This window comes from Drosophila ananassae, chromosome 2L (genome assembly GCF_017639315.1).
Source record: "Drosophila ananassae strain 14024-0371.13 chromosome 2L, ASM1763931v2, whole genome shotgun sequence".
In the NCBI taxonomy this organism is placed as follows: domain Eukaryota; kingdom Metazoa; phylum Arthropoda; class Insecta; order Diptera; family Drosophilidae; genus Drosophila; species Drosophila ananassae.
In genome coordinates this window covers 10,316,800-10,329,725 of record NC_057927.1, presented here as the reverse complement: position 1 = coordinate 10,329,725, position 12,926 = coordinate 10,316,800, and the positions used below count along the sequence as shown (strand labels likewise).

General features: G+C 41.3%; 1 protein-coding gene across 1 annotated transcript in view; it reads left to right on the top strand.

Annotated features, from left to right (window-relative positions):
• Nucleotides 1–2,685: 2,685 nt before the first annotated feature.
• The window catches only part of LOC6499681 (serine-rich adhesin for platelets), a 48,855-nt gene continuing 38,614 nt past the window's right edge, over nt 2,686–12,926 (top strand). Inside the window, exon 1 of the mRNA XM_001954123.3 lies at nt 2,686–3,023. The gene's annotated coding sequence lies outside the window, so the exon portion shown is untranslated. The remainder of the gene's footprint in view (nt 3,024–12,926) is intronic.

The window sequence follows — 12,926 nt, the reverse complement described above, 5'->3', positions numbered from 1 at the left end:
GGAATTGAGCGGCACGTCTGCGGCAAGTTTATAAAAATTCAGATGTTGTCCCTGTTCGGGCAAGCTTCTTGCACTGGATTTACTTTTAATGGCCTGCCTTGACCGACCATATCCCCAGTCGCCCCCTTGTCCCATCACCCCCGAAAACCCCATAAATATAGTCTGTTAAGACTCTGTGCCATTTCATTTCGATTTTTTCTCGGTTCGGATTCGCCTGTTTTTGTTTTGTTGTGCCATTTCTCAGTGACAATTAATTGGGGGAAGAACTTTCTATTAGCCGGTCTGAACGTCATCATCTCGCTTCTCATCAACATGCATTTAAGGCGTCAGGCGGTGAAAGTACTGATATGGAATTATATATAGTCGTATATCCGTCTGTGTGGGCCCTTCTGAAATATTCGCATATTCAAGTGCTTAGTTCCAGATAAGCAAAATTTTTTTTTGGGGGGTCTCAAGTGATTTCAGGGAAGCAAAACATTAAAATTTACTTAACTGTATCTAGAAGGTTGCCGGTGGCTGCCGTGGCTTATTGTGTTGTTGTTATGTCAGACAGGCATTCTTCTGATTTAATTTTATTTACTTTTCTGAGATGACTGGCCCGGAGAGATGTCGAGAAAGCCGCTTTTGATGCGTCATTGTCAGCTGTGCGGCCTTTTGCCAGACTAAGAAGAGTTCTCTTCTTAGAAATCATTCGCTTATTTGTACTTTTTTATTATATTTTATTCGCCATCTCCGAGCTGACTTTAAACAAGAATGTTTATAGGCTGGCCGAAATTGGGTTACCAAATCTTGGAGGGTTTTGTTGTGGTTTCCGTGTATGGCATGAACAATACAAAACAAGCAGATGAATATTCATAACGAACTCATTCTATTAAAAGTATTTTAAAGTCCTCCCCCATCCAAAAAAAAAACAAAAGATACCCAAACATATTCCATGGAAAATTAGCCTCAAATCTTTCTAACTAATATTCATAAAAAATAATAACAAAGCTCATCTGCACAGCTCCCCTCAGTAGCGGTAGCATTTTCAATTTTCAACGAGCCAAATTGGAAAATCAGTGACGGCAACGGCAAACAAGGCCAACCGACCTCAACGCCGCCCAGGCGTGGAAATATTGAAAATGCTCGTATTATGATAATTTAATGCGCGTGATTATTGAAAATCATAATAATATTTTTATGGCTCGCACATTTGTGGGGGGGACTTAGCACCAGGCTCAACAAGATGCGATTCGATGCGTTATGACATGATGCCCTGGGCAGTCGGTGGCAGTGGCGGTGATGGTGGGAAAGATGTTGCTGATGTCGTTGTCGCATTATTATTGTTATTACCAAGACACATTCTTTTTATCAGCGCCAGGAAAGTGCCAATAATTCGAAGCAATTTATTATTTTAGCATTTGTATATCAAGCAAGCACACACACTCGCCGTCTTGGCTATTTACGAATGCAAATCACGTGCGCGCATAAACTGCCAGAAAGAAAAGAAGAAAAAAACAGTCAGTAACAACAAGTTCAAGTTGTCCGCCTGCTGGCGCCAACACCTGAGCTAGACGTCTTCTGCTTCAGATACAGATACAGATACACAGAGGCAGATACAGATACAAAGATACTCTGGCAACAGCCTCCGCCCCCTTTCGGCTTCGGTGAACCTGACACCGATATTGAAATTTTTGCGGCAGTGTGGGCGGTTCATAGGGAAGGCAAAAAAAAATCAGAAAAAAATCTTGGCCAAATTTAAATTTTATACGCTGCCACAAGGAAGTGGTTCAGTGGAAAGAAACCAAAACCGAAACCAAAAACGAAACCAATTCAAAATATATATTCTGTCAAAGCTTTCACCGTAGAGCGCTTGGAATTAATTTCACTGAGATAAATATAAACATTTTTTTATCTTTATGTTTACGACAAAATCGACGAGAGGATTTCAATTTCTGTCGCTGCCTTTGCCGTCGTCTCCTTTTTTTTCCTGTTTTTTTTGTGTGTCTTTGGAAAAATCCCATCACGTTCATCGCTGATATGGCAAATGATTTTGTGGGTGGGTGGCGGCCGGCTTAGATTGAATTCGCAATTGAAACATTTTTGGTGGCTTGTGCCTACGTCAAAGGAAGTGAGAAATTCAGCAGGTTCGCGCTGGTTAATGAGCATCTTTTAACTGGGCTAAAATACGCCTGCACTCTGACTTAATTAAAGTGCCATGAATCACTTGTTGCTCTGCCAGTTTCGGTGCTGACAAACAGTAAACAAATATTTTCCGGCATAAATCAACCAAACCGAGCGAACAAAACAAAAAACGCGCTAAGTGAGTAACGAACAAAAAACAGATACAAAGCCAGGCTTGCGAACAGCTGGAGGGCTCTCCTCGGGAGAATTGGCCAATGGCAGAAGACAGGGCCAAAAAAAAGAATAGCCCGCTTGACCAACAACAATAACCAACAAGAAGCCGATCACTTTGGGGCCGATTTTGGTATAAAATTCTGGTTTCCAAGCGAGGAAGCGAGACAGAGCGCGACTGGCAAAGGCAAAAATTGGCAAAGACAAAAGCGGCAGCGCAGCTCCGCTGTCGACGTCTTGAGAATCTTCCCCCCCGCATCCCCCATTTTGGAGCGTAGCTTACAATTTATGCGGCAGCAGTCGACAGAGGCAGCGACGGCAACGGCAACGGCGACGACGATGTCGGGCTTTCATTACAACAAACGCTCGCGAAATTCTGCCAGGCCCAGAATCTGGCAGCGCAGTTGGCGCGGCAGTGGAACCTCATAATGAAGTTCATTAGCGACGGCGGCAGAAGAAATTCAGAACGAGAGTATAAAAGAACCCAGCCCCACTGACCATTGCAGCAAAAACTCTCCCGATTCGGTTACGCGTGCGCCTCTGGCAGCATCGCCCCATCTCACACAAATCTAAAGTTATCCTGGCGGCAGGATATACGTACAAACACGCAAGTGAAGTGTCACCCAAAAACAAAGTGCCTACAAATCAAGTGACTTAATAAACGAAAAAAAAATATAATTCCGAAAGTGGTGAGTGTAAAAGTATGAGCAAAAAATAATTAAACTCATTTAAAATAAATTAAAAATATTTTTTTGATTCACTTACCAATAAACTTGATTTAAACCAGTATCGAACCATAATTCAAGCCCTGACAAAGTTATGATCAATAAAGTATTTAAATATGCATCAATAAATCCAATTAAATAAAATACAAAACAATAAATAAAATCAATTTTTCCATTGTTTGTGGGTTTATGTGAGGGCAGTTTTGTTTAATTTGCTCACCCACTCGTCGCCGAAAATAAACCAGACAAATGAGAGTTCTGTGAACTCCGAGATGGCACCTCTTTTTACTGGCATTTATCTATTTTTATGTGGTCCTAAAACCTTCATCAAGCCAAATGACCAACCACCTCGAAAAAGGAACTGATGAGAAACCTCAGAAAGTGGCAAACACTCACCATGGGGGTTTCCTTCTTTTTATTGTTTACCAGGGGGGGGGGGGGAAGGATATTTTGTGGAGCCACACGCACGCATTCAAAATTGAAGGTCGTTCAGCCATTTCCCCTGCAGCTGCCTTAAATGTAACAATGTAAAGTTTAATTGACACCATTGTTCGGGTAACACTTTTTGCTCCATTTAACAGCCATAGATTGCCGCCGAACGCGCTGACAGCCAAAGCTGAAAAAAAGGAGCAGCTAGCCTGGAAAAAAATGTAGAAAAGATAACGAGCAGTAGGGGATGGGGGAAAGGACACTCCTCCCGTCTGAGCCGTGTCAGTGAGCAAGTCCATCAGTCACTCAGGCCCTCTGCGACACTTCTTCCGACACTGGAAAAAAATCCACTTATTTTGGATACTATGAGCGAGGAATAGGACTAAAGGACACACTACTATTTAAACTCAAACTTACGGCAAACTCAAAGCTTTTTGATGGCCTTCATCTAAATAATTTAAAAATGTACAACAATGTCGATTTCTTTCTGTGGCAATAAGAAAAGAACCAAAACGGTAGCAACCATCGCTGACCAGTCATCAATTCCAGGCACGTTGTTCAAATTATTATTATGCGCAAAATCGCAAAAGGATCTCCTCACTCCACACTCTGAGTAGTAGTTACTGACTTTTGCTTTTGGCCTGCCACTCGAGCGGACAATCAAGAAATTTAAATTTGATTCGTTGCGCAAACTGCCTAACATCAACACCAACAACTGGCAGCACAACAACAGTAGCAAACGAATGCAAAGCGCACTCAAGTGTCAAATGTAAGGAGAGATAAAGAAAAAGAAGGCCAGAGGAAAAAAAATGAAATGAAAAAATCGTAGGAAACTCACACACTTGCACTTCAATCGAAGGACGTTTTCCTTCTGCATTTCAACTTGACTTCTTGTCCGTGCTCTTCGCCTTCTTAGTTCGGTCCATTCCGCCTTAAATGCTCACTTTGTCAATTTGCTTGGCATTCTGCTTTAGTTTTGCAGCGCTTCTCATAAATTAAATTGTTTGTCGCAGGACAACATTGACAGCCCTGAATGCTGACAAGTTTTGCCCGTCGATTTATGTGTGGGAGGGGCCGAAGTTCCAGCTCAATTCGATGCATCAAAGTCAATGAGGAATATATAAAAAGTTTGCCGATTCTGACCATCTGAGTAACATATCAGACAAATTTAAGCATTTTAATATACTCTTCCTTTAATTTACCTTTAATAAGTTCGTTTTACTATTTCATTGAACAACACCTTTCAAGCCAATTACCAAAACATCAAAATCATATCATCTTATTGGTCTCCTCAAATATTAAGTATACGCCTCATTGGCGTAAATAGACTATTAACACACTCTTTACAGCTTTCGGCTATATTTACCTCTAATAAATAAAATTACAATTAAATCTCAAATGAAATTCCAAATAAATTAACACAAAGCCATCATTTAATTTGAAATCTGATATTGGTGTTTATAAAATATTAAGCATACGCATCGTTGCCCTAACTAGAATGTTACCACACTTTCTACAGCTTTCGGATACATCTGCATAGATAGGAATCTCTGGGAGACAACTGTCGAAAAATACTGTGAAAATTTGTTAATTTAAATTCCATACATTAACTCGACAACAAATATACATATTAATAATATTTGCACACGCCAAGAAGCACGGAGGCAGAAATATCAAATTTAAAAAAAAGTCCGGCGTAAGAAAAGTGAAATGATATCGTTTGCTGGTCATTATGCATTCCGATGGCTATCGCCTGCTACGCTTCAGTCTGGCCAGTTCACTTGCTCGGAAATTATGCTAATTTTATGTGTCAATTATCTGCCAATAAGCTGGAGGGGATGCCGGGTGCGGGCTGGGGGTTTGAAATACTTTTTGGGTTATTCGGCCAAATGGGGACGAACCCTGAAGTGGCCGCTGCTCATGTGTAAACATGATTTGTGCCAGTCAAGTGGTCAAGTTCTTTCATTTTTCTGGGTCTCTTGCCCGTCATTTGCATATTTTGTTTGCTTTATGCAAATGACTGGGAATCTCCTCGACGGAAAATAAAACCAGGAACCTACAATAGAAGCCAACCAATTAAGTTAGGCCATAAAATGCATTGTTTATTTATTTAAAGACATTGACCCAGTATCGAATTCTATGATATCATAGCTGGGACAGACTATAATTATCCACAAGCCGGAGAAATCAATCACCCGGTCACAATGGAATTTCGCACATTTCGCACAAAGATGCTTTCTCTGCCAAAAGGCAAAAGCATAATTCGAATGGGCCCTGATGCAATTTCAATTAGAATGAAACGAGGCGTAGGCAAGACAAATAAACAAAAAACACAAAACTGGCAGACAAGTAAGCAAACAAAGTAGGCAATTGCCCGGGGCAAACAGAACAAGTAAGACAAATATACAAAACGCTCGAATTAAGCAACAATTCAACTTCAACTTGAACTCCAGTGGCGAGGCACGCGATTCTCTCAATGATGTAATCGATTAGATGAAGCCATTATCATCAAACACACGCAAACAGGTCTACAAATGTATCTTATGCTATCGGTCGGAGTATCTGTGTGCGAGCACTTTGTTAATGGGCGAAAGTCGAGAGATCGCCGGGAAAAGATTGAAAGAAACTTCTGGTCATGTAATTCCCATGTCGGTTCACTCAGCCGGTAATTCTTGCCTCATGAATCAGCACTTCTCCAGGCAAAAAAAAAAAGAGAAATCCGAATAAACAGCAAACCCAATAAAAAGTATTATAGTTAAATCTGTTTTGTGGTTCATCCAAGTGCTTTGAGAGCCACTCCGCCGGCTATTTACAGGGCAACAGCTCAGGGCCATTGGAGGCAACGGGAGCTTATGCAACAGCTAGGCGAATTACCATAAAATTTACATAAAAGCTTCCGTGTAAAATTTATTTAAAACAAATAAAAAACTACATCAACAGCCCAACAGTCAACAAAATGCACAAAATCCTGGGCACTCTACATCTTTCGTTAGGCGGAAGCCTGGACAACCTCTCTTGTCAGCCAGGGCCATAAACATAAACATAAACTGCCGGTTCAGTTCAGTTCGTTCCTGATCCGGCCAGCAGACAACAATTGGCAACAGGTGTAGACCGGGCCAAGACAAACCTTTGGTCAGGCCTTGGCCTCCGTCTCCGTTTTGTTCAAGTTCTTGAGCCATTATCTAAAACAGTGGAGATTCCCTAAATGAACTATACCTTGGCTGTTTTCATTTGAGAATTAAAATGTTTATTCTAAGAAGGTTCTATGGTAAAAAGAATTAGAACCTAACACACCTTCCAGTATCTATCTAAATTCTTACGAAGAACTTCAAGCTATAGGAGCTTGACTGTAGTGACAATGATTTGACAGCACAAAGGATACAACTACTGGAAGGGACAAGTGTGAAGCCAAGACCGGGACACGTGGCCCTCTATTCCAAACAGGTCTTAACTTGGCTTTGACAATTTAGGTTGCCCGGAGATGTCGGAAACGCTTTGGTACAGCTACTTGGTCCCCGTTGCCCAGTTGTGTTTCAAACAACATCCCGTAACGTATCCCCTACCTTCCCATCCCATCCCATCCCGTCCTAACCTAAACTAAGCGCTCCTTGTGTCCGAGAGTTGTTGCTCAAGCCGTTGGCTTTTGTCTGTCAATTTTTGTGTTATTGTGCTACGCCTGCGAGGTGAGGTTGCTACGTGCAGGGTCCCACTTGTCCTTTTCCGTTTCCGAAGCCTCTCAAGGCCTGTCATTGTGCAAATTTACAGTTTTTCGCCGGTCAAACCGAGTTGAGTCGCTTCGTTTGGGGAAATCTACGAGATTGTGCGGCATCAAATGCGACACTAAAAAGACAAACACATTTTGTATTGAGCCCCGAAATTGCCCTTGGGAACCAGACTCAAAATTAGCCGAATGAAAAGGTTAAAAGGTGGCCAGAATGTAACCAGTATCTGAAAATGGCCAGTTACTATGGCCATGTGTGGCCGAAATAAAGCTAGGAGGAAATTAAGTAATTATGCACTTGACTGGCTGTTTTTACAGCCGGCTAGGGTCCAGGGTTCTCTCAGAAAAGTCATTCTTTTTAAGCCGGGCTTCCTGCACTGAGAAATGGACGATGTCGCTAGGACTATAATCTAGTTCTATTGCATTAAAAATTATTTAAAAAATCGAAATCTTTTTCTCGCTATCTATATTTTTACTTATATGATTTATTTAGAAACAAAAATAAAAACTAAAACTATCTTAAACTAATTGCACTCGACCTTCCAATTTTAGTAAAAATAGTACTCACCCATGGACTATTTAATGCTTTTTAAGAAAGAAGAGAAACTTTGATCTGAGAGTGGATATTCCACTTTTAATTACTGCTATTTTGCTGGCAGTGTGATAAGCCAACACACACATTCCCATGCCAGCTCCCATACCGGCTGCATTTGGAGTCCAAGTCCCAGCCTGGCCATATGCAGATACCAATACCAATTTCAGTGGGAGACCCCAAAAAGGGACTAGTACAGGAACGGCAAGCTGCCATTGACGGAACGAATATTGGTCCATTGGCATCATGTTCGATTTTGCAGACACAGCGACGTTTTGTCTTTAACTAAATTATAGCTACAGCACGGACCTGGATCGGAAGTGCAGGAGGTGAAACACCAACAGAAGCTGAAGCAGGAGGATGAGGACGAGAATGAGGAAGCGGAAGTCGAGGACAAAAAGGCCAAAATGGCTATGGCCAGCTGGCTGAAATGTGCCAAAAACTCTCACGATGAACGGGTCCGGAATGCCTGCAACTGACGTGATATCTCCCAACCTCAAGTTTTTGAGCCGGACCCGGGACTTTGGCTCCGCCCGGCAGTCAATAGTCAACTAAACTGCATCAAACTGCCTGCCAAGTCAGTCTGCCCCTCTCTCTTGGCTTTTTTGCTCCTGGTCCTGCTCCTATTCCTGGTCTGGCTCCCGCTCCCGCTCAATGCCAAGCTACTGTCCCAGCATCTGTATCTGTCTCCATTGCAGCTTTGGAACGATATCGATATAAGGCATTACCTGCTAAACTGTTTGGCAGCATCGCAGAGGTAAAAAAGAGAAGAGCAGGGCAACGGAGGCAGCATGTCAAACAGTTTTGCAATTGTTTCGAAATTGTCTCTCGTGCAAATGCAATTTTCTTCAATTTCATTTGGGCGGAGGCGGAGGACATTGGAGGACAGTCAGTGCCAATGCCAGTTGGCAGTTGGGTCAGAATTTCACCTTATCCGCATGGTTACACTGTAGATTTCCAAAAGACACGTCTTAAAATTTAAGAAGAAAAAAAAATAATTAAAAACATAAAAAAAACCCTTCCAAGAAAAACCCTTCTCATTTACGGTAGAATAATTTTTTTTAATATACTAGTATACATATCAGTTTTTCCTTGTGCACATATGGAAGAAGAGTTTAATCTATTACATAAAACAAATTGCAGATTTTCTCTTGTTTTTCCCTCAGAATGACATTTAAGTTACTCGATTCTGCCATTTGTTTGTTTGTTACTTTTTGCGTTTGGCAAACCAGTTGGGAGGAAAGGTGGCCCAGGTGGTAATAGAGATATTGGCAGACGGCCGATAAGCTTGATTTCTGTTCTGTCACAGCTCCATCTCGATTTATGTCCACTGACATGAGTCACCACATAAATGGAGCGCCTGGGACCCGAAACACACAGATTAAAGAAAGATTTCATTTGAGATGAGCTTCTAATTTCCGGTATGATGAATATAAATAAAAGTTATGCCAGGGAAATCGACTCGACCTTTTGGCAGAGATATTCTCTGATATTTTAATAAAATGTTTAAATAAAATCCCCCTGTTTTCCCCTTTTTGACACCTTCCAATCCCGTTCAAGTGCGCCCTCAATTTTAATATCATCGTCATCAAAAATGCACTCCATCAGCCGCACAATTACGGACTCAAAATGCAACAATTTTATTACACAAAGCTTATGGTCAGACTAACAAATATATCAAAGCTAAAAGCCTGGAACATTCGCAAAAATGCCAGAAAAACACCAGAGGCAGGCAATAGGGGACTGGGCCGAGGGCTGAAAGCTCATCCCACAATCCCCCATGATGATCCCAGTGAGCTCCCAATGAACAATGGCCCAATGTTGACATAATAAAACGCACATAACTAGCGCACAAACATGAGAAGAGGGCAGAGGACGACACAAGGCCGCAGATGCCACAAATTCCGATTTTCCACAAACCCAAACACACAGAAACACCCCTATATGGTCAGTAAAAAATGTTATTAAAAAATATATCCCATAAAGAGTGAGCCAAAAAGAGAAAAAGTTGGTAAAACGACGAGGGGCAAAGGCTGGCCAGGCAAAGTTGGAAATCATATAAAAGAGAAATCAATGCAAAACTATGGGATTTAAAAGCGCTTTAAATCGCCCAAGAATATGCACGGCCATGGGTCATAAAATTGCGGTTTCATTACACAAAAAACACCCAACCATGACACGAGAGGCAGAGAAAAAGTACGAACGAACTATGATATTAAATCTACATTGGAATAGGGTGACCGCAAATAAAAGGACACTAACTAGGGTAACTCGTTGAAAAAGACAGCCAAAATAACTGGGGATAGAAGCCACTCAATTTTGTCCTTTCGCAGAGTAATTCAAAGTTAACGATGTGTAAATACTTAAAAGACTTAAGAAGCAAAACTCTCCAGCCAAGCAACCGAAAACCACAATTATGACAACAGAAGTGGATTAGATTTTGGGGTACAACATGAAAACCAATTTCTAGTCGTCCTACCAGGTTTCTATCTTCGTCTTTGTGGCCAGAAGCTATGATTTGTCCTTGGTTCCAGAAATGGTAACAAAATTGCAGCCTCGTTTGTTGCACAAATGAGCCACATTGTAACCACAGAGATGCCAAAGATGGCAGGCAAATTGGCAGAAGGTAACCTGGAGAAGAGACAACTACTAGACCGCATGGACACAATTACCGACAACGACAACAATTACCCCAAGGCAATTTGCCGGCATTAACACCCATCGCACACTGGCTTTTATAACTTCTTCAGTGCAGAAATCGGGAAAAAAACTGAGGACCAGGCCATTGCAGAGGAATAAAGCTGTACCTTTGCCACCGGCTGCATAAATTTATTATGACCGCGATGAGATTGCAGCGACAGCCCGACAAATACGACCTTGAAAGGCACCTGGACGTTGTATACGTGATGACTTGGGGCATCGTTGCATTGTTATTCCTGCAGAATCCCGACTCTGGTCCAGGCCCAGGTCCAGCTCCAGCTTGAGCTCCATCATCATCATTAAAGCCTGGCCAATAAATTAGCAGAGACCAAAGCGATTTGCTACGCTTTTTATTGTCCGGTAAGCGTCAGGTGTGGATGGCTAAAATTGAATTAAATGCCGAAGCTCTCAGGAATAAAAATGGCTTTCGCGCACTAGAGAAATATTTTTTAGGATTAATAAATGAATCTTGAAATTGAAAAATGGACAACTTCAATAAATTAAATATAAATTTCAATTATCTTACCTATTATAATTAATGCAAAGTTCATTTATATGGAATTTATTGAGCTTTTTTCTCTGTGTAGTTTTTTGTTTTACTTAAAGCAACAGCTTAAACTTAAAAGATCAAAGGGACTAGCAGGAACCCATAATAAACAATACAACAAGATATACATCCGAGGGGGCGTTTTTGAGCCTAGACTCTGGGAACACGCCTCCTCCATTGCAAGGCGCGTGATTTAATGAGTCCGCAGACACTGATTTATGCCTAATGACTGGGCCTAAATTGTTCTCCGGGAGCTCCTCTGGGTTCTTCTTCCCCTCCACCGAAATGCCAAAAATACATATGCAAATTAAGCAAGTCAAACAAATGCAAAACTAAATGGCTTGAAATAAAACTTTTTGGCAGATTTAAGCCGCACATTGAGGGCCAGCCGGCAGCAGGCTGGGGCTGGGGCTGACGGATAAAACTGGGCCAAAAGAATGAGAATCACATCAGAAGTGAGCAAAACAGATTTGTCACAAAACCACAACAGCCAGTAAATCAGCATAAAAGGCGAATGCAAGTCAAAACATTTCAGAAATTATGACCCCGGCCAAGGGCCCCCACTGAAGCTGTAAAGGGTCGTCTGCCACAATACCAAGCCGCAAACTGAATGAGCCTGGCATCCAAATGGGGACCCGGGAAGAGGTTTCCAATGGGATTGGGCTTGGGTTTCGAGCAAAGGGAGAAGGGCCGGATGGGTTTTGTGGGGAGTGGACCCATGATAATTGCCATTGCTATTGGTTGAGAGCGGGGGAGGGATTGTGGCCAAGTGAATCGTACAACAAAAGACTAACGACTGCCGAAAATCAAACTCCCTTTATGCTTTTATATTTATTAATGTTATATAAAATTAATTATTCCTTAAATAGTGTTGTTAAAAAATATAATTTATTTGGAAAGCGTATTTATTATTTATATAATTTTATCCAGATATGTATCTCTGATAATATTGTAAATTATTTGATGTCCATTTTATTAAATGATTTGGAAATAATATGACTGATAATGATGGAATGATAAATTGTTTTCTGAAAACTCAAACAAATTCCGTTAAAATAATTCCAGAAGTTTAATGACCTTGTCAAAGGGTACAGAAAAATGAAACCGAAATGTACACAAGAGTCAGATACTAAAGCCAGCGAGTATCTGTGAAGTAGCTGCAGCAGCAACAGCATCTGAATTTCATAAATGCAATAATTGCTGTTGCACATGAGACTGTGTGTATGAGTGTGCATCATGCACAAGAGATGCAAATCAGTCGGACAGCTGGACATGCAGACGAGCCAACTCCGAAAGCATAAATAAGTCGTCTGCTCCTCCTCCGCCTGCTACCCCTTCAACCACGCCAAAAATCTAACGAGTCCGTATACATTACAGCCAAAAGAGAGGCTCTAACCCGAGGAGAAGGAAAAAAAGTGGAGTTGGTGGTTGGTAGCTGGAATCTGAAAGCTGGGACCCACAAGAGCAGAACAAACAGCTTGCCCAGCCCAGCAGACATAGGAGTAGCCCACTGACACTTCCGTTTAGGTTTTGTTTTTTTCTTGGTCCTCAGCTCAGTGTTATAACTCATGCTTGCAAAAACAAAGCAATTAAAAGCTTTAACTTAAAGCACAACATCACATCACATTTGTTTTTAGAGCCGAGGCATTCTGCCTCGCTCACATTTTCTCATGGCTTTATTTATTTATGGTCGGCCAGTTTGATGCTTATTAAATAGTTTTGCATTCGAAATTTATTTCGGTCAAAAATCTCCATTTCTTGGGGCAATAATTTTTGGTTTTTGCCACAAAACACTCTCACACACTTTACAAGCATTTGACTTTTAAAAGTCGACTGCGTTTCTATTCCATTTTATGGATATAAATATTGTAGACATTT